The sequence below is a fragment of the Prionailurus viverrinus genome, chromosome B1 (assembly GCF_022837055.1).
Source record: "Prionailurus viverrinus isolate Anna chromosome B1, UM_Priviv_1.0, whole genome shotgun sequence".
Taxonomy (NCBI): domain Eukaryota; kingdom Metazoa; phylum Chordata; class Mammalia; order Carnivora; family Felidae; genus Prionailurus; species Prionailurus viverrinus.
In genome coordinates this window covers 118,004,454-118,031,186 of record NC_062564.1, presented here as the reverse complement: position 1 = coordinate 118,031,186, position 26,733 = coordinate 118,004,454, and the positions used below count along the sequence as shown (strand labels likewise).

Below are 26,733 nucleotides of genomic sequence, written 5' to 3'. Positions count from 1 at the left end.
CCTGCTTCGGCCTTACCCCTGCTTCAAAGTACTAGTTACTCTGCTCCATTTCTTCTAAGTCTGTGATATCCACGAGCCTCTCCAATTCTCTCCTTCCTGTTGCCTAATCTCTAACCCAGACCACTCTAATTTTTCCTAACGGACTTCTCCTGTCTCCTCACTGGTTCCTAGCATCTGCTGTCGTGTTCTCTCAATCTGTTCTCCCCACTGCAACAACCAAGGTATTTCCAAAGCCCAAATCATTTCTTCTCTTTTAAACCCCGTTATTGATTTCCCATTGCAACTTAGGCCACAATCCAAACTCTTCACTATGATTTATACTAACCCTCATGATCATAACCCTGCTCCCTGCACACTGCTGAAGTCTGAGAGTTCACCCTCTTGCTCTTGGCTTTCTAAACATGGCATCTGGAACGTTTGTCTTTTTGTTTTTTTGTTTTTTTCCAAATATGTCATGCTTTGTCATGCCCTGGTTCTTGATAGACTCTTTTTATCTCTACCGAATACTCTTCTCTGTGTTTCTGCCTAGACTTAATAATTCCCATTTATTCTTAAGATCTCATATGAGATCTTACTCTTAAGGGGTATTTTCTCTGAACCTTCAAATATTGCATATTGCCTATTGCATCCTCACATTTTTTGTTCACATATCTTACCATGTTTTCATGGCCCATTCACATGTCTGTTTTCCCCCTTGACTATACTCTGTGAGGGCAGGAGACCCGTCTTGTTCACTATTATATCGCTGAATGAGAGAAGAAATAGGAGTATATTGGATTGAGAATACTGCTGTGGTCCATCACTACATGTGTTTAATTTTAAACAATAAGGCTGAGAAAGTAGAGCATGCGAAATGTCACCACCAATGCAGAACAAGAATGAAAATATAATGTTCTCATAACGCTCTTTTGAGGGACATTCTATGATGGTACTTCCATCCACTTTTGATCCTTCTGTGTTTGAGGATTTCCTGAACAGACCCCCATAACGATACAGTTTGACCCAGTTTGGTCATGCCCTGATTAAACCGCCTCTCGAGAATGGGAACATTGAAGTACAAATACACACCAGTATCTCAAGCACCACCATAAACTAAGATGAATTAGAAATTCAGACCTGTGGGGCGCCTGGGTAGCTCAGTAGGTTGGGCGTCCGACTTCGGCTCAGGTCACGATCTCGCGGTATGTGAGTTCGAGCCCCGCTTCGGGCTGTGTGCTGACAGCTCAGAGCCTGGAGCCTGCTTCAGATTTTGTGTCTCCCTCTCTCTCTGCCCCTCCCCCGTTCATGCTCTGTCTCTCTCTGTCTCAAAAATAAATAAACGTTAAAAAAAAATTAAAAAAAAAACAAAAAGAAAAGAAATTCAGACCTGAACAACCATTTATGCAATGGAAAGTGAAACTAACAATCCTTCATTTCTAAAGTTGTTTCTTTTCTTTTTAACATTTCTGAGAAGATGTCCCAACTAGATCAGTTTTCATTCATCTCAAGACCTTTTGTAAGCTTCTCTCCAACATCCAGTTCATAGCACAACCCTTTCCTGAACAACAAAGCAATACAAAAGGTCCTTTAGTTGGGACTTTATTTCTCTTGTCACCCAAAGCTATGTCTCTGATTTTTATGTATTACTACCACAACCAGTGCCCTCCACATAGGCTACCGTGCATGAAGTCTCTAAAAATTCAAAACTAAAGATGTATGCTAGCAAGTAAAATAACTATTGTCACCAAGAATTAACAATTCTATCATAAATGTATTCTACATTATTTTTTTCTAAAGATCTAGGATATGTAGTAAGGTGTTTTTTGCTTGGCAAGCAGCCCTGTTGGGAGGGCACTGTTACTTGCTAAAATTGCACGAAACTTGTCTTTTCATGAAATGGTTTAGAGGAAAACAGTTCATGTACTCCAGACTGTGTGCATGAAGTTTCATTCTGAGTGTTGTTTTCCTTAGAAAATCTGTGAGTTTGAAGTCTGACTTAAACTAAATCAACCAAACCCCAGTCTCTCCAGCCCTATACAATAAAAAGGGAATTGTTCATGTGAATTTCAGATATTTAAAAAAAATTTTTTTTTTTTTTTGCTTTTTATGAAAATGTGAGGCTGTGTCTTTTTGTCCAACAAGTTTGCTTCTTTTTTTCTAATGTTTATTTATTTTTGGGACAGAGAGAGACAGAGCATGAGTGGGGGAGGGGCAGGGAGAGAGAGAGTGATAGAATCCGAGGCAGGCTCCAGGCTCTGGGCTGTCAGCACAGGGCCCGAACTCACAGACCGTGGGATGGTGACCTGAGCTGAAGTTGGATGCCCAACCAAGCCACCCAGTCGCCCCTAGTCTGCTTCTTTAATTACATACACTCATACTCCAAACAGCTTTCTCTGTGGCCCGAGAAGAAATCAAGGAAGAGCTCCAATGTTTTATCTTCCTTACCTTTGAGTAATGTGTTATTCTCTCCCTTAGAAATGTTTTTAGGGACTAGATTAGCTCTCACTTCACACTTCACAGAATTCCTACCACAATGGATAACCTACCTTAAAAAAAATACACTAGACACATTTTTCCTAAATGTAGCATTCTCCTGCATCTGGGTGAGCAAAGACAAGGAATGAAAATGTATCATCCTAAGATACAATGTCACAAATTGATCAGCGCTTCTTTTCTGCCTCAAGGAAGGAATTAAAGTTGGTTTATTTGTTTCCCTTTAGCTTCTGAAGAGAATACTGAAGAAGACTTAAATCTGAGAATTTATCACCTGCTGTGTGACCCTGGGCAAGTTACTTAATCTCTCTGTCATGTCCCCTCATGTGTTAAGCACATGTTCTCCAGTGTTAATATTTTGTTCCAATAAGTTAGGTCATAACTGTCGCATCTATTTTTCAAAATAATTGTAAATACTAAATGAGATAGGTAATATTAAAGTTTTCTTGCTAGGTTTTCATTAGCAGCATCTAGACTACAATTTTAGACCATGTCATTTACTTAGATTCAGTTTACCACTTTCAATAATGATGCTTTTACTACTTACACTTTCTAAATATTTTGAATATCTATTTTGTGAGTTCCTACTACTTTTACCTTGAACAGCAGTCCTCATTCATCAAAATTATGACTTTACCTTTTTCTGGTAAAGGCAGAAGTTCTTTCAGTTCTTTTTCACTAGTAGAAAGTCCCTATTGATGTTTTATGGTTTCAGAAGATTTAAGAAAGTTTCCTTCATAAAAATGTATTCCTATCATCACTAAGATTGTACCCACCTGACAGCCACCATCCCCACACTAAACACACCTGTCTCCAATAGTTCTCACTTCCTTCCCTCTCCCTACCCAGTCTAACTAGAGTCAATGATCATAATATTTCAGAGCAATAAAAGTTAGGGATCCACTAATGAAATGTTCCTTTAGGATTTGTTTTTGATGTTCTGATTGTGTGTGTGTGTGTGTGTGTGTGTGTGTGTGTGTGTTTCTTTTCCCCTTTGACTCCAATCTTTCTTTCAGATTCGCTTATTTTGTGTTCCTTGCTTGGATATATTAGTTTCTTGGGAACAACATCATTGTGAAGTGTCAGAATATGTGTTTGAAAATCAACACATATTCACCTTAGAGGCATGCCTAATTACTGACAGATCAAGAAGGTGTCCTGCCAAATAGTAACAATATTGTACTCTAAGATGTAAAATAAGAAAACAAATTAAACAGAGGTTGGTAGTGAAGAGTTTTGCAGGAAACTACTCAGCCCCTCCTGCACCCTAGCTCTGAGTTAGCGTGAGTCAGATCTCATTAGACTTTCTCACTCATCTCTAGAAAGAATGAAACATAACATACTTGAGAATATTTGAGGAAAATTGGATGTCATATAATAGCTATCCTATTTCCTTTTTAATTTTTTCTCTTTTTTTCATGCAGAGTATCTATAAGACAGGGAGGACTCAAACACGGGCCTCAAATTAGTTTAATCTCTGTAGCTCTTCCTTCTAGAAGCACTACACTAATAGCTAGCATGGAGCTATGTAAGACATTCATAAACTATTACATGGCCATTATTTGGGAAAAAGTGAAATTGGATTCAGTGTGTTTAATTACCTAGCTTAAAAAATGGTTTAAAATTTTTAGAAAAAAAAGTGTGACAAAGATCAACCAATTCAGTATCCCATGGGAATACAAATCCCAAAATATTCTTCACAAATTGAACTCTGGCAACTTGCAATCATCTTTCTCCCCATTGCATCAGGGTATCAGTACTATCACTTACATTTTACCCTAATCTTTCTTTTTCACTGCTGATAATCTGAGTCATTCTTAGGCTGCTAATTATTTATCTTTTCCTCAAAGGAGATTTTTTTTTTTTTAGCCTGTCACGAGAGAACTTAGATGAATTCAATCAACGTGAAATACAGAAGGAGAGTCACGGACAGCTTCATTGGATCTTTGCAAAGGTGTGAGGGCTTTACTAGACTATAGGGGGATACACACTATTTGCTCTCTGTCATGGGACTCTCTATGAACGACAACATTGTGTGCCTATTAATATTCACATAGGAAGTACACCCGTGATTTTTAAGCAAATTGTACACGTGATTGTCCATGAATCTTTTAAAAAATACTGCTACTCCAGCCCCATCCCAGACCTCATTACTCAGAATCTCCAAGAGACTGGTAGGGGTATTGAAGTGGAACATAGTTATGCATATTTTTTAAGTGCTCCACAGGTGATTCTGATTCATTTTCCCAATGGAATGCTTTGGTGCTATCCCATTCTGAGCATTTTATCCCCAAAGACCCATGTCTTAGTAACGATTTCAGTAGGTGGCGCTCTTTCCACCTGCCAGTTTCCCTGTTGGCGGGAATGAACTCACAAGTCATTCAAGGAAGTCAGGAGCAAATCAAGGGTGCAATTCTCTTTTACCACATCAATACTGAAAACAGATAACAGAACTTATCTTTGCAAACAATTTGTTGGATGGGGGGGGGAGACTTATGTTACAGTGGTGGGGGGAGGGGTTGGACAAGGCTGTGGCATCATGTTTATTACACAAATGTAATCATTGTTCCAAAGAGTTCGAGCATGCCAACTTCCTAGCCTGAAATGGAAACTAAAGAAACAGAGTAGAGACTAAATAATGAGAAATACCAAGTAGAGATTTAGACAAAAATATTTAAATATACATATATATGAATGAAGGAGATGGGGGAATACTGATGTTACTGCTAAAAACTGCTGTGTGAAGAACTTATGGTATAAACATGGACATCTATAGCTGCTAAAGTGGGGAGACAGGACAATGTTAGTTTGCAAGAACATGAGCTTTAGAATCAGACAAACCTAGATTTAGACCTTAGTTCCAGCTCTTTAATATTTAATCCCAACCAAATTACTCAATCCTTAATTCTCAATAAGATGATACCTACATTATTAGCTTTTAATAAGTAGTAAATTAAAAGAGATAATAAATGTAAAACAATTATTCCCATGCTTGGTGCATAGCTAGTATTTAGCCAATTGTATTCCCTTTGGAGTGCTAAATATGAGTAAATGTAAATGCTGAGACCATTTTTCTAAGTAACAAAGAATAATGGGAAATTATTGTGAGTTTTGAAGGGAGGATTCCTAGATCAGTTGGTACTATTAATAGCAAGAAAAAAATTTAGAGGAAGCTGAGCAGGAAAAGATATATGGCTAATTTTGGTGTAATGAATTAGGCCTGAACTTGGATTCACACAACTTGAGTTAAAGAGGTGCTGCTTCCTCTATTTACAGGCTGAATGACCTTGAGAAAATCACTTAAACTCATATTTCATAGGGTTGGAATTGAATTCAATGCCAATTGGAATATGGCATATGATTTTGAATATTAAACATAACAGCATAACTTTACCAAATAAAACTATTGTTTAGTGTATAAAAAGATGCCTTGAAGTCTATAAAGTATGATATAAATGTAAAGTGGTGTTGAGGTAACCACCAATAGTTAAAATTTATTTATTATTGAGGTTCACCATTAAAGTTGAAAAATTATTCTTTCGTAAGAAAGGGAGGTACTTAATGTGTTACCAAATTTGGATGACAATAAAGTAGTTACTAGATTGTGAAATCAGATTTCATGAGGAAAAAAGAGATTGATATTAGCAACATATTTGCAATACTTCTGAAAGCATTTCCATGATGTTTGTCCCACGAATGATCCTAATATTTTTATGTCTTTAGCAATGTTTTAACAAGATTAGACTTTTGAGTTTTATCTGACATTTCACTTTGCCCCCATCATATCAGTATACACATTGACTAGCTCCTGACTTGAGTAAGTTAGTATTCTATCATGTGTATCTGTTTCTTAAAAATTTCCAAATTATAGAAAGATAAATTATAGAAATAAAGTCAGAAAAAAATAGAAATCATATTAATATAAGAAGAATTACCAAGATCTCATGACAGTATGATCCCTGGCCTTAGACAATAATGGTTTTTAGTAATAATACTAACTTGTATCAACAAGTTACTGTTATGTCTAAATGTTTCATTTATTGGAAACTTTTAAAATTCACATTCTACCTATGTTAAATATGTACCTTAGTATGGTGTGCAGTAATGTTACCAGATGAGAGAAACAAGAAAGCCCCTAATAGCAATGACTGCTGTGCTGTCTGAAGGTCAATTGTCTTTTAAGCATGCAGAGAATCTTTATCACGTCTTCAGAAATATGTTTTTGGAAATGGGAAACAACAGGCCATGATTTAATGTTTTTGTTAAACTGCTATAATTCTTCCAAAGCAATATGTATCACAATAATTTCTCTCTGTTAAAGAGAATATCAAGTCCTTAAACAAAATTTCCTATTCTGCAGGTGGGGAGGAAATTAAGAATGCACCTTCTTTTCTTTTTTTGGCTTTGTTTTGTTCTGTTTTGTTAGTACAATATAAGAAATTTGCATTGTAAAGCAAGCTGCTGTTGTCAGCTCTTTGATGGACGGAGCAGTCAGGAAGCTGCCCCCACCCTAAGAAGCTTAGAGACTGAGTTGAGCAACTGAGTTAGACAGCAGGTGCCCAGGCCAATCAAGTCAATTTTCTAACACAGAATGCATGTTGTGGAACTTGTTCTATTAGTCTTTTTTTTTTTCTCTCTCTCTCTCTCTCTGTTAAGGAAGCAAGAATTTCTCTGTGTGGATCCAGTGCTGTTATTTCTAGTTTCAGAAAAAAACAGTAAGGAATTTGGCAATAATTCATGTTAAAACAACAACAAATTACCTTTTAAAAATAGATTACCCACACCTATAGGAAGAATCTCAAGAAGGCACACAATTAATAAAAGCTGGCTCTGAGTTACCCATACCAATATGCACTAATGTGCAGTAAACAACTGATTGTGCTCACTATTTTTCTTTCCCAGAAACAGCAACTAAGCAAGAAGGTGTTTTTTTTTTTTTAATCAACAATATAAAATCTCATTAACATATTTTACAATTGGAGACCTGCAGAATTTTGCTTCCTTTTGCTATTGAAAAGTCACAATAGCCAAGTGGAGTAATGTATGTTCTTCTAAATTAACACATGTTGCCGTGGTTAAGGGTGGAGTGAGGGTGCAGAGAAAGAAGTTGGCAAGAAAAGGTTCAGGGCCTGTTGCAAAACCAACTGCAAGCCAAGTATGATTCCAGATAGACAAGAACCACCTGTTACAACAGAGGGAGAGGTTTCAAAGATGAAATGAGAAGGAGGTGACCTTAAAGATCATTTCCCCAATTATAATATAAACAGCTAAGGGAACATGCAGATATTTATATCGAACACATGTGAATACAATATTATCCACATGTTATTCAATATAAGAAGGCATATAATTACTTATGTATTTCTAATCAAGAAAAACTTCTGGAAGTAAATGGTTTATTATTGGTAATAGTAATCGCCAGCTGGACACCTAGTACCTCATATCTCATTTAATCCTCACAACAATCCTTTTATTTCAGAAGGTGTTTAATACATGAGGAAACGGATACAGAGAGAGTTAAGTTGCATGCCCAAAGTCACACACTTGATAAGGGATGGAGTCAGGATTCAACCATATCTGTCCAACTCCAAAGCCTGTGCTTTCAGCAATTCTGCTGTATTGTGCACTACATAAATATATGTCATAGCCTTTGGAAAATTTTACTTTCTGGACTTGACCAAAAAAATTAGAAGGAACCTCCCAAACAGCTTAAAGTACACTAACGATTGTCAAGACCTCGATGACACATTAGTGTCCAGTTAGAAAAGACAGTAATTTAATGCCACGTGAAATGCTTAAGGAGAAATGAACAATGTTGCTTAGACCTTGCAAAATCCGAAATCTGAGTGAACGCTGCCTCAAAAGGGAATATACAATGTTTCATTAGAACACACTTTAAACGTTCTCCTTAGTAACTATGTGACACATAGAAAGAGTTCCCTTTTTAACCCCTTTCAAATGGGGAAATATTCTGCTTTTATAAAATTAGGAGAGGCTTCACTTCTAAAGAAATTACAGAGGAAAAGAAAAAGTGGGCTACACAAAATAACTTGTGTTGACCTAAAGGTATTGGGATCACAATGCAGTGATCCTATAAAAGGTGTGCCCAGAATATCTATATAAATTCGAATGTCGGTACGCGAAAACTTCTTCTACGGGACGAATCTCAACAACCACTGATGTAATGGCTCATATGGGCTTTGTTCTTTATCTTATCTTCAAATAAAAATTTTATGATTAAAGAGCGAATTAAGGCTAGTCGGCAATAGAAAAGACAAACTGTCAATGGAAGGAGGTAGGTATAGAATCAGGAACGTCAAGGAATATCGTCCGTCGCTTGGAATTTAGTTCTTTATGGGTCGATTTCTTCACTACTTAATTATACGTACGGGTAGAAAATTTTCAAACTAGAAGCTCTTACTGGAGAAAACGTAGGCATTGAAAAGCGCAGGTTTCTTTCTTACAATCGAATCTAGCGAGAAGTAGAGTCACTGGTGAGAAATTCGTCTTGGATCTGTGAGAATCCCTCTCCTTCCCAGCCCACGTGGCAAAAGTAAACAGAAGGTGGGCCCGGGGCGGGGTGAAGCAGGACTCGGTCAATTTCCTAATTTGTCGAGTCTTTAAAACTACAGGCCCCTAAAGCACTAAGGGCAGGCCCTCTGCGAAACTGGGGAGCGCTTTTGCTGAGCGAGATTAAAGCGACGGTGCAGAGGATGCCAGAGAGGGGGCGAGGCGGGAGCGGGTGCACCTTCCAGGGGGCGAGGGTGCGGGTCTTTGCGGGCGGAGGTGGGTGCGCGCGTGGGCGCGTGCGGAGACCTGCAAGGCGGTGGGGAGTAAGAGCTAAGGTGCGAGGCTGCCGGGCGGAGCTGGGTGCGCGCTGGGGTGAGGGGTGCGCACAGACCTCTAAGTGGGTGGTGGAGTGCGGTACTCAGAAAAAGTTTAAAAGGTTAATCCGAGGTCTCCATCCTTGTGCCAAGCACCCACGCCACCTCCCCCTGCGCGCCTGCCCCGCAACTTCACCCTGGTGGCTACCGCTCCGAAGGGTCACCGGGGCGCCCCGGTCTGGCTGCGGCGCCCGGGAAGGTGCGGGGGGGAACCTTCCCCCGAGCTCGCTCCCGCCCCGCGCTCATCCCCGCGCACCGCTCCTCGGGCTCCACCGCACCGCGCCAGGGCCGCCCCGGCCTCGACCGCGCACCGCATTGTACGGCCCCCAGGTGCAGCCGCCGGCCTTTGTGCGGGAAGCCCCGGGCAGGGGGCTGATTCCCTGGGAGCCGCGGCGGAGAGCCCCAGGGCGGCGGCGGCGGCGGAGGCCGGGGCGGAGGAGGAGGAGGAGGAGGAGGAGGAGGAGGAGGAAGAGGAGGAGGAGGAGGCCGGCGGCGGAGGAGGAGGAGAGCGGGGCGGAGGCGGAGGAGGAGGAGGAGGAGGAGGCGGAGGAGGAGGCGGAGGGGAGCCGGCAGCAGCGGCTGCGGCCAGAGCTCGGGCGGCCGCCGCCGCCTCCTCGCGAGCGCCGCGCGCCCAGGCCCGGCTCGCATGCGAGTCACGTCCGCCCCCTCGGCGCGGCCGCCCCGAGACGCCGGCCCCGCCGAGTGATGAGAACACACGTCAAACTGCCTTATGAATATTGATGCGGAGGCTAGGCTGCTTTCGTAGAGAGGAGCAAAAGGAAGCAAGATGGCTGCCCTTTAGGATTTGTTAGAAAGGAGACCCGACTGCAACTGCTGGCTGGCTGCAAGGCTGCGGGACGAGAACGAGGTCAGAGCGCGTCTCTTAGGCCGCGGAACTCCCCCTTTCCTCCCCCCCTCGCTTTCTCTCGGGCTTCCAGGCACTGGGGAGCAGACCCTGCAGTGTCACCCGCAAATACCAGGAGGGAAGAGGGAAGCTTCACAAATTACTGGAGCCTCTTCAACATGGCTGACAAATATAGTTTTAATTCCGCCCCCCCCCCCCTTTAAACCTGTGGTTCTGTGCTCTCTTCTCTCCCCTGCTAACGCTCCTCTCCTCCTTACCCAGAAAACTTACCTTTGTGACTGCGACCAGCCGGCGCCCCGGCCTTTTATCTTCAGGAAAGTGATTTTTCTTGGCTTCCCTTTCTCAAATAGTTCAGCTTTGGGGGGCACTACTTTTCCCTGGAATCCTCCCCGACCCTCTCCCCTTCTTGGGAGTCAGGCCAGCCTCTCGTTTAACCTCACCCACCCCGGAAAAGAACTCTGACGGAGTGTTTTTCGGCCCTTTTATCTGCCGTGGGGTCTGGGTCTGGCTCTGCGTCCGCGTCAGCCCCTGGCTGCCCCCGTGTCCGCTTTTCGGGGGGCGAGCTGAGCGAGTGTCATGGGGAGTCGAACTGCAGCACACCAAGTGGGGTTTTGTTTTTTTTCCTGGAGTCCGCGCGTTTGGCTAGGGGCGCCGAGTGAGAGAGGAGAGCATAGTTTTCTCGGGTCCCCCAAACCAGACCAGATCCCACTTTTCTCCAGGTACATCAGCTCCGCGATGGGCTGTGCCTGCCAGCCTGGGGAGCGTGTGTAAGAGAATTTGTGGGCAAATCTGGGTCCTGGCTTTGTGCTTCTCCCGAATCAGCTTCGTTTGGTTCCCCGGTAAGTGACAGGCAGACACAAAGGCAGGCGCAGGCCGGGGGAGGGGGCGGGCGGGCGGGAGGAGGGGGGCAGAGTTGAGAGTTGGAAGACTGCAAGGTCAGGGGCGCCGAAAGAAATGAAACCCAATCCCAGCAAAGAAACGCACAAGTAGGGAGCAGATTTCTAACAGCCCCATCCAAATTTCTCTCTCTGTCTTGGTTGCTTTCTTTTCCTTGGTCTTTTATTAATCTGCCTCTGTGTCCGTCTCTCTTTTTTTTCCTCCTCCTTCTTCACTCACACACGCACACACACACACAACACTCACACACACTCTCCAGTCTTGCCGAATCTTTTCACTGGGGCTGCTTGTCCAGTGTTATGAAGCTAACAGAGTTTCTGTGGGGAGTTTTCTACCTATGACAAAATAAAGTGTGGCCTGGATAGACTCCTGAGAAGGTCGACTATGAAATATAAGTGTTATTTACTGATTATTGCCTTCATGACATACTTTTAATTGCATCGAGTAGTTCCCCCCACCCCCTTCATCTAGTGTTTAGGAATTGAACGGAGGGTTATTTTCCAGTTGTGTGCTTAAGATTTACTGAAAAAAAAAATTTTTTTAATATTTTCCTGTGTAAGGATACATCCATGAATTTGAAATCTCAAGTCTTGCATTGTGCTTTCTCCTCTCTAATAAGGGATAATACTGGCAAATCCAAATAAAAGTATTCATCAACAATGATCCAACATAAGAGTAAGATTGTTCCTTAGGGGAAATTGGGATGTAAGGAGAAAAGATATAGGTCTGGTTTGCTTTGCTTTGCTTTGGGTTTAAGACTGTGGGTATTGTTGCCTGGTTAATGAAATCATTATATTTGCATTTTAATGGAAATTTGAAATACTGGAGGAGGGTTATATCCTTTTACATGTTTGCATGTGTGTTTTATAATAGGTTTGAGGTAGAATATAAATTTCAACACAATAAATATTGGGTGGTTTTTTTTTTTTGATATTAAGCAGAGAAGTGTTAGTGAAGGATTGGAAAGTCAAACTTAAGTTTGGAAGGCATGTATTTGATTAAAAATGGACAGAATAAAGAGCACAATAATGGACATTACTCCATAAATCAGACTTCTGAAATCATTTGTCCTCTGTAGTTCACTCTGTAACACTTTCTATTTTGATCTCTGAAAAAGCAGTTAAGTTCACTTTTAATCATTGATACTGGAGATTATTTCACATGATTACAAGGGAGTAGTATTACTGATCTCTGGAACAGAAACAGCTCCTTTGGTTAGTTCTTATTTGTCCTAAAATTATAAAGGAAATACTGAGGAGTTTAGCATAAATGCTTACTATTTGTTGAGAAAACTATGATTAATTATTCCAGCAATTCGGAATTTAAAATAAACAGTTCTTTTTGCTGACAGACTAATATCTAAATGCTTTTGGGGGACTTTTCAAATGTTGTGGTATATGCTCTCTTCAAGTTATTTAACTGATAAGAGATGTAATATTTTCATTCATATTGGCAAATAAGAATACGTACAATAATTTTATTGTGACCATGAAGATTTGTTCTTTCCTATTATCAAATTTAGACTTTTTTGTTATTTTATGTGTCCTATTTGTATGCTGAAAATAGCTGTTAATTTAATATTGTATGAAGGGCTTAAATGATTGTAAGGAAGAGATGTACATATATTCACCAATCTGAATATAAGTACCACTTTCACATTTATTATAAAAGAGCAGTTATTTGAATCCGTATAGGATAGTTTACTGTAAAAGACATCATGTGTGTTCTTCATTTGCCATATGTGTGATAGTACCACCTGGATGTTTCCAGAATTTCATAGATAGAACTGTCTTGAGCAATTGCATTTTATGGGAGTGATAGTGAACAATTACAAGATAGATCTTTTTCTTAAACTGCAATATTGTTTTGTTTATTTTCTTACTGAACTAATGGTTAATGAGACATTAACTTGGAAAGAGGGAGTCCCTTGTTTTGTTTAAATTCACACATTTACCAACTATGGCCTTAATTATATCTGGCATCGTGCCGGTCCATGACAGAAGTCAAAGGGGTTGGTATGATCTTGATGCAGTGGCACATGAGCATAGACATGGACGAGTCAACATTACTTCCAGAAATGCACCTGCCAAGGAGTTATTATGACAGACTTCCAAAGTCCTGTTTGGGCATTGGACTTGTATTAGGTAACAAAACCTGAAGTTGATGTTTTGGTTTCACTTGCTGAAGTTATAATTTCTCTATCAATTTCTCCAAGGCTCCACCCACACACAATGTTGTAAGCCAAATGTCACTATTAAAATGTGTTTCCTTATTTGCTGATCTCAGTAAGACACCTTTCCTATAATTCTCAGACTCAGGTTTTTAGGAGAAACCTGATTTTACATTATGTCCCAGATCCAAGTTAGTAAATTCCTATGAATTCTTTGAAATTATCTTGAAATAAAGTGTCTTCAAAAGGACCTTAGAATGTCTAATACTTAGAAATATGAAACCTGATTTTTTTATGTTCTAATTCCTTCTTCTGTGAGTTCGGTTGTTGCCCACTAGAATTTAATAGTCTTACCTAGCCATCTCAAAGTGCTAGAGGGAGACTTCTTTGTTTTATAAACAACCATATAGACAGGGTAAAATTTGGAGCAGCTGTCAGTGTTGGTTCATCAAAGTAACATTTTCCTCAACTATTATGCCACCATTGCACAGTAGTTCTTTAAGCGAGGTAATGGCACCAAAGCCAGTAGCAGGAAACTCTCATACAAGCCAACTTTACAATTGGAGTCTTAACTGTGGGAGAATTGAGTTGCCAAGTAGAGCTGGTGGTTATCTTGGAAATTGTGCTGAAGAACACAACCACAAATGATTTTGTCAAATATACAGTATTTACTTGGTCTAGATCTCCAATTTCTATTTTGACTCCCTGCCAAAACTCAGGGAATACTGTGGTATTATTCAAGGAGGGTATATAGTACATCTGTACACCTTGGTGTATAATACACTATATATACGTGTATGTATGTATGTGTATATATATATAGTACACTATATATACATACGTGTATATATATAGTACATATATATGTATATATATACATGTATATATATATATATACATGTATATATATATAGTACATACACGTATGTATATATAGTACATACACGTATGTATATATATACATACACACACACACATATATACAGTAGGAAAGAAGAGTTCCACAAGAGGACAGGGTAAATGAGAGCCCTTGAATCATTGTGACTGCAAGCCAAAAAGAGTCTTAAGTATCTGCTGTTTCCAACATTATTCTGATCCTAGATTGTATATTGCAGAAAATCCCTGACTTAAGATAGATATATAATCTTTCCACAATAAAAAAAATATTTTGGTTGCCCATTCCAAAATAGTAAAATTCTATCAGCTTTGATTTATGCTTTTTCCACTTGCCATGAAATGCAGTTAAATGTGCCAGGCTTCAAAAAGTAGAAATAGATACTAGGTGGATTTTCAATTATTTTGTGTAAAGCATATTCAGTGATAATGTCAACCTACCTGCAGTTTTAAGAATTTGGAACTCAATATTTTGTATTTACTCAGGGTTGTTACTCAAACTGACTTGAAATCAAGCTCCAAATAATCTGAGAATTAAACTAAGATATGAATATATTGAGATGCAGTGTTCTTGGAGGACAGGTTAGGACGTAAAATGAACTGGTTGCTTCGCTAACATTGCTGTAAATATTTATTTTAAATTACATTTATGTCTCTTGGAAGAGAGGCACTGATTTCTGTGTCTGTTTATTCCATAATTGAATGTAGTGGTGTTCTACTCAGTCAAGATGTAATGAAGGGAGGACAGCTTCCATTTATAAGATGAGTACATTCTGGAATGTAATGGATAGCACAGTGACTATCATTAGCCATATTTCAAAATATATTTCAATTTATTTCAGTATTTGAAAATATGTAACGATATTTCAAAATATATTTAAAAGTTGCTAAAAGGGTATATCAAAAATTGTAAGTATGTGAGGTGATGGGTGTGTTAACCTTTTGTGGTAATCATTTTCAATATATACATATATCAGATCATTACATTGTACACCTTAAACTTACATATTATGTATCAATTGTATCTTAAAAGCCGAGGAAAAAGTCCCGAATGGCCTAAAACAGGAATAATGTCATTTAATTACAAAATGTATAATCTGTTCTCACTGGTAATGGTGATGATGGTGGATTTTCCTTAAGTGTAACTTCTACAGGCTATGGCAAATGACTCACAAAAGCCATCCCTATGAAATTAATTGTAAACATACAGCTTAATGATTTTTAGTAAATTTACATGGAAATCACATATTTTTAATTGAAATTTCTATTAAGATAATTATAGATTCAGATGCAGCTGTATGAAATAATAATTGGACATGTACATTCTGTCCAATTTCCCCCACTGGTAACTTTTGGTAAAATTAAACTATCACAGCCAAGATACTGTCATTGATGCAGTCTACCAGTCTTACTCAGCTTCCCCCAAGGTGATGTGTTCATTTGTGTATTGTATATTTGGTTCCATACCATTTGGTCACATTATCCGATATCTTTAGCCCTTTTTTCCTGGAAACAGAAAGGTTTAACACAGTTCTGCTTCATCGATCATGTGGTGGTGCTACCATTCCTTATCAAAATGTTAATCAGAATATAGGCTTTTGTTTACTTAGTGTTTTTCTCACAAAATGGCCTTTGTGTTCAAAATATTTTAAGTTGTTTAATGTTTTCTTACATTGTAATTTACATCATCTAATTCTTGTCACACAGCTCTAGTGATAGGTTTTGTTATCCTCATCTTGCATGAGCTAACTGAATCACAGTGAGGTTGGATAACCAAATTCATACAGCCAGTACGTAGCTTGACTAAGATTTGAATTAGACAGCCTGTCTCTGGAGCCCAGTCCCTTAACAACTATGCTATTCTGCCTCATTACCATTAAAAAAAAAAAAAAAAAGTGAAGATGTAATGTAGGCTATGCAGGGAAAGTCATAAGAGAAGACTTAGAATACTCACAATTTGTTTACACAAAAACTGGTACCTGAATATTCATAGCAGCGTTATTAGTAGTTGTCAAAAACCGGAATAACCCACATGTCCATCAGCTCATAAATGCATAAACTGTGGCATATCCAAACAATGGAGTAATATTCAGCAATAAAAAGGAATGAAGGTCTGATACATGCTGCATCATAGGTGAACTTTAAAAGACGTAAATAATAAAAGGCCACATATGATATGATTTCACTTATATGAAATTTCCAGAATAGGAAAATCTAAAAAGGCAGAAAGTAGATTACTTATTGCTAGGGGGCAGGGGGGGGAGGAGAAGGGGCACTTATGGCTAATAGATAAGGGGTTTCTTTTGGAGCCAATAAACCCATCCTATAGTTAGATAGTAATGTTTCTACAACTCCAAAAAAGTACTCAATTATATACTTTAAGAGAGTGAATTTTATTTTAATGTGAATTAAATCTAAAGGTATAAAAAATGCATACCACTGACAAGGTATTTCATGTTGAGAAAGTATCTCATGTCTCATGCAAAAAAATGTAGGGTACTGTTTGAATTGAATTATGGTGCTATGCATGTCTTTCTAGAAACATGGCACCAGTGAGTTTTGTAGGACTCTCCCTATGAAATTAATACTTTCAGTTTTGGACACACAGGGTGAATTACTTAGGGTTGGGTTTATTTGAATTTCTAACCTAATGTAATTCTAGATACCAGACATTCTTCTTGTTGAGCAATGCTTCTCTCCTTTTTATTCTGATGAGAATGTTGATTTGCTGCCAATCTGATCCCATAGTTTGGAACTAAGATATAACTGGAGTGGGGGAGATTCAATGATCGGAAGCATTCGGCTTTAATAATGTATACACGTTATTGTACTCGATAAAGAAACGCCTTGGCTTCGTATGATTGCTGTAGTCATGATTTTTTCAAGGAGTAGCTGTAGAAGTGGCCAAGAATTGTACTTTTAGGAAGTATGATTATATATAGCACTTACCTGTAAGTTTGTTGTATATTTGCAAGAGGTGCAAGTTAACACTCAGGTTAGAATCTTTATCCTATCAAGCTGATGGAGTGATTGTTGTACAAAGCATTGAGGTACAATATAGGCCTGGTCCTCCTCATAGGAAAAATGAATAGCTGCTTGTTGTTTTACTCTCTCTTGTTTCTCTTAATACTTTACAGTTGATAATATTTTTGTACAATAGTATCTCCATAATACTCAAAAGCTGTTCACTGGGCTTTAATGTGCTACTCCATCTTTGCTTTTTAAATGTACTTCCAAAAATTGTAAATTTTTTTAAATAAATGAAAAATATAGGATACGGGATATGTTGGGCTGTGAATTTTTGCTGATGGACTGCTCTCTTCGGGGAACAAAATTGTCTATGGTCATGCATAGACATCGCAGATCTCCCATTAAGGCATGAGATACACAGTATTGATATTTTTCACTTGTTACTTTTATAATTTTGAGATTTGTTGTAGTTTGTCCTGTGCATGCTACAAAGTAATGATAATTTTAATTACTATTGTCATATCTCATTAGCCATTGCTAAAACCTGCCTTTTCAAGTCACTTGTTTTCTTGATAGAGTATTGAACTAGTTTCTATGTCCAGATTATACTTTAATGGGAACTATTCACCCAGCTCTCAAGATGAGTTTTTATTATAGTATTTCTCCTCAGATTGGTATATTTTTGTCTAGCAATGTGGAAAAGGCTTTCATGATAATAGTGAAACCCAGAGGATATAACACGATCCATCTCTGAGTTATTCCTCCTGTTTTTCTTCCCTGTACATTAAGAAACAAGGACAACCATTTAAAAAAATACCTTAATTATTAGTTGTGCTGCTTCTAAAGTAAAGTGCCAGAAACTGAAAATAATACAATGACACCACACCCAGATTCCATCCCTAACATACAGTCTTGTTCCTATTAATTTATTTTTTAATCTGTTTGTTCTTTCAGCACTTTTTCCTTTTTTTTGTTTGAAGTCTCTTACTTTGAAGTTATAGAATTTTCATATTTGCCACTGGCTATAAAATTCTCTCAGCTCTTTTATAACCTCTCATGATTTTTGCATTAAAAGGATTACTTTTATACACCCTCTAATTAGTTTAGATGATTATTAGATTTTTGTTTGTTTTACTGCATACATCGTAACAGAACAAGAAATCACTTCTGCAAATAAAGTAATAGTTCACAAAATTAGAATAAGCATCTTAAAAAGTGAATCCAGTTATTAAAACATTAATTCACTTACATTTATATTTTAAGGTACCAAAGAGAACTGGTGAAAGGAAAAAATACCATATATGGGTACTTTTCAAACATGAAGGAAGAACAAATTTTCTAACTTAAAAATACCACATTATTTGTTTCAGTAAAAAGAGAAGCAGGTACATTTTAGCAGGAAAGCTTATATTTTAAACTTTGTACTCTAGATTTAATCTATCTTTATTCCAATAGAGCCACTCAAATGATTATTTTTTTTCCTATGAAGTTAGAATGTATACAGTTGAAATTAAGACAACTTAATTGTACTTAATCTTGGAACATCTACCGTATTGTAACTTGGAGCAAAACATACTGGCAGAAAGCAAAGCTAGTAGACCCTTTGCTAATGGCTCACCTTTTTAATAGTTCTAATACAATTGTGTGTTTCTATTGAAAATTAAACTTGGTAAGGACATTTGGTTATTAACTTTGGGAAATGACTTTTCAGTATTTTGAAACTTAACCTGTTTACTCTTAAATGTGATTCTTATTTCAAGTAGGAAATTTTATAGATATCAACTAATATTAATATATAATTTAAAAACTTTTTAACAAAAAAATGAAAACATAAAAATGTTTTTTGTTACCAAGTGTATAAGAGATAAGATATAACATTTTAAAATGACTTAAAAATATGTTTGAGATTTTGTTGAAATCAGAGTATTTTTCAAATCACTAGTTTTAATTTGCGGACAGTTTTACTTTGATTTTTTTTTCATTGTTACAATTTGTCACGCTTTAAATAAACCAAAGGTTATGGGAAACATACCATCTTTAGGGGTAAAAAAAAAAACCACCTCGATATTGAGGGGCACATGGGTGGTTCAGTTGATTAAGCATCAGACTTCTGGTCATGATCTTGCAGTTTGTGAGTTTGAGCCTCACATGGGGCTCTTTGTTGCCAGCACAGAGCCTGCTTGGGATACTCTGTCCCCCTCTCAAAAATAAATAAGCATTAAAAATATTTAAAAAAACAACTTGATATTGACATTTTTCTCTAATTTTGGTTAGAATTCAGCCTCCTTTAGAAATGGAGTTTGTTTCCTGTTCACAAACTCACTGTAAACGATGCAATGAATATAGATGAGAGTGAAAATTAAAATAAGACAGGTAAAACATTAAATTGTGTTTCTCTTTACTCAGACATAGCCATTGGATACTTTTTGCTGAAAGGGTCATGTTGTAATTTTATTTAGATGCAGATTGTCACTTGCAAACTATTTGCCTACTTAGTGTATCTCTCTCTAGTGGTTGTATAATCCTACCTCATATTTCAGTTCACACTGAAGTAAGTGAACAAAAAAAAAAGAATGAGAAATCTTTTTTAAGAGGAGGTAGAAAGTGCATTCAGAATGCGTTACTTGTGATCCTGCCCTCTAGTTAGGCGCTGCTTAAAGAAGGAAAGAAATGCAATGGGTATTGGTCATTTCTCCTGTTCTTCCTCCCAGCAATTTTTTGGGGAAGGAAGGGAAGGGAAGGAGGAAAGGGAAAGAAGAAAATAAATCACTTAGAGATCATTTCTTGACAAGCACATGCTCATTTTTAGGGCCAAAGAAATGGGAGGTTTTTCTTTGGAGCCTGTTGATGCTTTCTCGCCTTCCAATTACACGCGGTCACATCAACTTCTGACACGTGGGTACGGTGCGCATGGCAGCGCTATTTACAAACACCATCCTAGAATTCCAGAGACTCTTATGTAACAGCTGAGAGAGTGCGGGCTTTGTGTGTCTGTGGGCGGAGGAATCAAACAGTTTAATTCATAGTCCGGGAGCCCTTGTCTGGCTCTGACAGGGTCATGAACCAAAGATCAAGGTGTCTAGGTCAGGATCCGCCCAATATGCAGTTTTCCGACCGAAGTCTCAAAGGCTGTGCTTTAATACAGGATTAATCTTTCTTTCCTCCTTCAGCAAATGGAACCAATTATGCCAAACTTTTTTTGTGATTTTGGAAAATGCGGGCAGATTGTACTTTGGTTCTGGTCATAACTTACAGTGCCACTGAGACTGAAGTGTTCTCGCCTGCCACCCAGTCTCACAAATGCCTTTTAAAAAGAAGTATATTACGTGTATTTTCAAATTTGTAAGCATCTTCAGATGCAATAGAATTCATAATCTGACTTTCCAAACTAACACTCAAACCACAGAATACTCAAGGACGATTAATTATCTTCCTTATCCCTTCCTGCAGTCACCACTCTTCCCTCCCTCCCCCATCCGTTTTCAATTCTTCAATATCACACCTCCCTCAGTCCTCCTCTGCTTTTAAGTTCTACATTAAGACTTGGGTTTAAACAAAAAAACAAAAAATAGGTTTCTATACTTAGAGAATTGTTGTTCCTTTCTCAGATAGATTTTGAGAGTTTTTCATTTATATTTATCAATAAAAAGAAAGTCTTGAGTTAAAAAAACAAAAAATTAAAGCACGCTAATTTAAAGGTCTAATCCTGTATCTGGTATAATCTTTTCTGGTGCTTTTCATCATAAATTGTAAGCTGACTTGTTGGAATCTTTAAAATATGAGTAAATTTTGAGGTTTTTTTTTTTTTTTTGTATTGCATCTAAGGATCATTTTAGATGGGCATCATCATTGATTATCTAAAAATAGAAACGATTCATAACAAAGAATTGAAATTAGATCATAAACAAGTGAACTCTTAGTTAATTAAAAAGGCCTGTTTGAACTCTTCTTTAGTAGAATATTTTTTGAAATTATACTACCTTTCTAAAAAAAAAAAAAAAAGGAAAATCAGAATCTTTGAAATGCAGTACCATAAACAAAAGGAATTTGTTTAACTTTTAAAAATAAAGAATCTTCCCCAAGAGATAAACCAAGCACCAAAAATCTATTGTTTTAAGTACTGTTTGGTATAAGAGAAGTTTAGATCGGAAATAATTTAGAGATTATCTGTCCAAATTTATTATTTGCATATGAGGCTTAGAAATTAAGGTTTAGCTGTTTAACATCTGAATCTGCTCATATATGGAAGAAATTGCCAAAAGAGTGACTCATTTAACCAACACAATGAAATCTAAGGATGGGCATTTTTTATCCCTGTTACTGAGTAAAAGTTCCTTCTGGACTTGAAAAGATATAATTTATTTAGTGTTTATCAGTTAAAATATATTGTACATTTCTAATACATTGACTTAAGATAGGTGAAAATAGATATAGTCTTAAAAAGATTCTTTTCATTTGCTTGCTTTTTATTGTTTTGGTCTGATGATAATGTATTTATCTTAATCACCCTTGCCCCAGATAATGAAAGTTAGTGTGAAATTCCTTGAGTATCCTTTTCTCCTAAGAGCAGTGCCAATTCTAAATACTCTTAGGGGTTCAGAAGAATTATCTTATGTTATATTAGAACATTAATATTCTCTTCTTTTTAAAATTTTTTTTAATGTTTATTTATTTGAAAGAGAGAGCACGCACACGCGAGTGTGCGGGTGGACTGACAGAGAGAGAGGGAGACACAGAGTCTGAAGCAGGCTCCAAGCTCTGAGCTGTCAGCACAGAGCCTGACACGGGGCTCGAACCCAAAGCCCTTGAGATCATGACCTGAGCTGAAGTCAGAAACTTAACCGACTGAGCCACCCAGGTGCCCCAATATTCTCTTCTTATACCTTTATTGGACAGTAAATTATATATGATTATAAGCTGAAAGTGCTCAGAATTTGATAAAGGCTATACATTAATACATTTCTGTTAAGAAAAGATTTAAATACTACTTTCATCTGATTGTACTTTGGTTTCACTTGAAGAGGCAAGTGTGTAATATAAAATTTGATTTATTTAGTGGATGGACTCCCTTCATAAAGATGAGACTTAGTGGCAGTTATTTCAAAATATCAAAATGGTAGATTGAATGTGAAAGATATATACCAAAAAGCAATATCAAAATTTTAGTTTATCCCCTTTCATTTTCTACTGAGTGTGTGTATATGTGCGTGTGTGCACACATGTACTTGCTTATGTGTATCTTGGACTTGATATGAGTGAAGTCCTCTTGGTAGAAATGGTGAATTAAATGAACCATAGTAAAAGTTTCTGTCTATGAATATAAAGCGAGAAAAATAAGATGGCATGCATTTTTACAGATACCATGAAGTTGCACAAAATTCTCAGTCATTTGTGTAAACTTTTTTTTATATGGTTCTTTTGTAAGACAGCTGAGGAATCAAATAGCATACACATAAACCGCTGGCTTGGTGATGTAGAGATTGGCGCCAGGCGTTCCCTCTTGCTAGGGAGTTCCAGGTCATCCTGATGCCTTCCCATGTGGTCAGGCACACGTGGCTTTAATGTTTACACACACTGTTCCAGAATTCTGAACACCAGTGATGCAACAATGGGGGTAGAAGGAGTGGTCTGTATCTCAAATTGTTTAGCGGCCTGGATCGCGAATATTGATAACAGAATAAGAAAGCACTGATTGTAGTAATATTTGGGGTAGAGGGAATGGTAGATGAATAAAGGAGGCTTCCCCCAACCCCCCACATTGTTATTTTAAACTATTGTTACCACTCAAAGGGAGCTTTCCACTTTGAACTTAAAATAGTAGCTTTTAACCCTGACAGGTGACTAAGCGCTTTAGTATCCAAAGACTGAAGGTGACGAAGCTCTTAAGAGTGCCACTGTGTCTCATAACCAAGCTGACTCAGACTCTTAGAAGCTATTGTGGCAACTTAACCGTCTCTAATAATGTTACCGCATACCTGCTGGAAAAGATTGGAGTTAGAGCTGCCATTTTCTCATGTTTTAAAATTGTTCTTTCCTCATTATGTTTTTATGTTTGAAAATATGCCTTTCCTAGTACATATAGAAATGCTTTCCAAAATCACTGAATATGTTTGCTTAGAACTACTTAAATTATAATGTGTTTATATCTGCAACAATATGGGAGGGGGAACCCCCATGTTATCTCATAGAATCATGATAAAGGAAAAAAGGTAAGTGATAATTTAAAATATGTAATAACAAAGTGGTGGCATTCATTCAACTAAATGCCAGCAATTATGTTTAACATGTAAAAATTCCTAAAACGGTGAGGGGAAAACATGTAAAAAAAATTAGAATATAAAGAGTTTTTAAGAATAAATGCTGTCTCACAAATTATGAACATTTTAAAGATATGTTTCAAACTCTCCTACTTCTGACAAATTATCAAAGACTTTTTCATCTACCTTCCTTTGAACTTTTAACAGTTTTTTTCTGAACTGTGGGTTTAACTCTGTTTGCATTTATATGTGCGTTTGAATATGTTTTTATATTTTAGATCTAGCTGTGTAAACTAGAGTTGTTTTCAGTTCCTTATAAGATATTTCCACCTGGATTCCCACCACCTTCAAACATTTCAATAAATCATTCATCAGATTTGCAAAAATATAGTTCATTTTCAAAAATAGAGCCATAAATTGTTATCAGCCAAAAAGGACTTGAGAGACTCTCCAACCTATCTGTTGCATTTACAATTGAGAAAATGGAGCCATGGGAAGGGAAAGACAGTTACCTCAAATTACATAATAGGATATCTATCATTCTAATAATAGCTACTATGACTATGTTCTTACATTGTGTTAAGCATCATGCTAGGCACTTTACAGAGATTATCTTATTTTCTTCTCACATAACTTCTTTTTTTTTGTTTGTGCTATATATTCCCATTTTACTGAGGAAAAAAAAAAAAACAGGACATAGGGTTTTAAACCTCCATATACACTTGGAATTATATTTAATATCGCCTTATTTTCACCCCATTCCTATAGTACTGTAATTTCTTCCTCCTTGGTGTTCTGACCTGTGTGACCTTTCTTTCCATCCTTCTGTGGTTATTCTTGCTTTTCACCGTATTTTCCTACCAAAGGAATCTGTATTGCCTCCTTATTTCTAATGGATCACAATGAATTCTTTTTTTTTTTCAACGTTTATTTATTTTTTTGGGACAGAGAGAGACAGAGCATGAACGGGGGAGGGGCAGAGAGAGAGGGAGACACAGAATCGGAAACAGGCTCCAGGCTCTGAGCCATCAGCCCAGAGCCTGACGCGGGGCTCGAACTCCCGGACCGCGAGATCGTGACCTGGCTGAAGTCGGACGCTTAACCGACTGCGCCACCCAGGCGCCCCGATCACAATGAATTCTTAAACAGGCGGCAGCCATTAAACAGTTTGGCCTTTGGGGTTAGGAAGATCTAGTTTTGAATCCTGACTTTCCTTCTTATAAGCTGTGTATGTTTTTAGTCAACATAGTAGCTTTAGCCTCTCTGAATCTGTTCCATCTGTGAAATAGGAATACGTAATAATTTTTATCTCCCATGTTGCCAAGAGGGAACAAATTATGAGTTAATATAAATAAAACATCCAGCATATTACTTGCCACAGTTGCAGTGATTGAATAAGTATTCATTCTTCAAGCTTATGTTGAGCATCTATGTATTAGGAAAGAAGAAAGCCATTCTCCTTGCACTTGTGGAATATATACAGTCATAAGAAAGAATCAAAACCATGATCTTTTAAAAAGCATAATGAGATGGAAATTGTAGGACTCACAGACTGGTCAGGTGGGGAATTTCCCAGGATGCATCCAGCCCTCTGCTCAAAGGTATGATTCTGTTCAAAGGTATGACCATTCCTGAATGGTCCCAGGCACAAGAGTTGGCATAGCTTTTTCAACATTGGAGTCTGACAGAGATTGTACAAGTGTGACAGCATGGTCTCTGAAGGATGCCCCTAGAGGGAAACATTATTTCCATCCCTTTTGTTATTTAAATTAGGATAAAAATTATGAGTCCATAGTTTCATCTGTTCACAATCATCTTTTAACTATCTTTATTAGGTACACTGAAAGAACACAAGCTTGTCCATAGAAATACAGAAGGATAGCATGCATGATTTAAAAACTACTAAGGACTGTAGATGTTACTTGCTCTTATTCTGTTTCATATCCTGTATTTAGGAACAAGAACAGATACTTTGGCACACCTTGCTCAAAGATAGATGATAGTCTTGTTGTGCTAATCCCAGGGGCTTCCCGTAAGAATGAAGATTCCTTACATGGTGATGTCATGGGATTTGGGGCCCATGTGAAAGATGTTTTGGAGTGTCTCCCAATTACTAAACAGTTTAAAATATATCAGCTATTTATGTGTCAGCAACTGCCTCCTTTCATCATGATAGAAGTTTCCTTGAGAGCCAGGATCCTATCTTGTATGTCCATTGAATCCCCTTCAATAATTAACATGCAACCAAGTGCATAGCAGACCCTCAGTATATGTAGATAGATAGACAGACAGGTTGCCTTGTGTAGGTTGGAAATATTCTTGAGTACCATCCCTGTCTGAACTATCATTTCTGAGAAATAGGAAACACAAAAAAGGAGATGTTTGGTTAGTTTCTGCAGTGAGTTTTCAAAAAATACAGATACATGGTAACAAAAACAATACAATCATAAATATGTCTTTATTAATTTCTCCTACAATAATACACTTAGTTTTCAAAACTATCAACATTAGGCCACAGCTTCTGATTCCCCACTATGCAAGATATGAACATGAGTATTTCACATTTCCATCTACTTTTCCTTCCTTGCCTTGTGCCAACTTTTATGTTCTATACCATTCTATATCGCTAAGTTTGTAATCTTTGCACTCTGTTCTTCATTTATAGCTGTTTCTCCTCTGCTTGTTTTGTTGCTCAATGCTAATTGAAAAAACAACAACACAGCATTTACAATGTTATGATTATAAAAAATAGAATTCAGTATAATAATACCAAGTGGTACAGTTGCATATTCAGAGAAGGAAAAAATGATCCCATAGCATTAAAACTTAGTGTGTTCCAAAGATAATATTTTAAGCATCAAGATAAAATAGATTCCATTTTCTTAAATTCCTTTATTTCATCAAAACTGTGCCATATTTTAGTTTCTTTCACATTTGGACTTATATTTTTCTGTGAGCTTTAAATTTTTCTTGAAAATTCTAATCTCCCCCTTTGCTATTTTTGATAGAAGAATTTTATGCTTTCATCATATCAAAATGATTTTTCCAATTTCTTAATTATATCACTTGGTGAATGAAATATACCTTCTTCTTACAGTCATTCTTCTCTATGCTCCCTGCTTTTTTTTTTTTTTAACTTTTTTTTAATGTTTATTTTTGACAGAGAGAGAGAGAGACAGACAGACAGAGCATGAGCGGGGGAGGGGCAGAGAGAGAGGGAGACACAGAATCCAAAGCAGGCTCCAGGCTCTGAGCTGTCAGTACAGAGCCCAACGCATGGCTCAAACTCACAGACCACGGGATCATGACCTTAGCCGAAGTCAG

At 37.6% G+C, this 26,733-nt stretch overlaps 1 protein-coding gene across 1 annotated transcript in view; it reads left to right on the top strand.

The window, feature by feature from the left end:
- Positions 1–9,927: 9,927 nt before the first annotated feature.
- Positions 9,928–26,733, top strand: part of TET2 (tet methylcytosine dioxygenase 2) — a 135,939-nt gene continuing 119,133 nt past the window's right edge. Inside the window, exon 1 of the mRNA XM_047855474.1 lies at positions 9,928–10,224. The gene's annotated coding sequence lies outside the window, so the exon portion shown is untranslated. The remainder of the gene's footprint in view (positions 10,225–26,733) is intronic.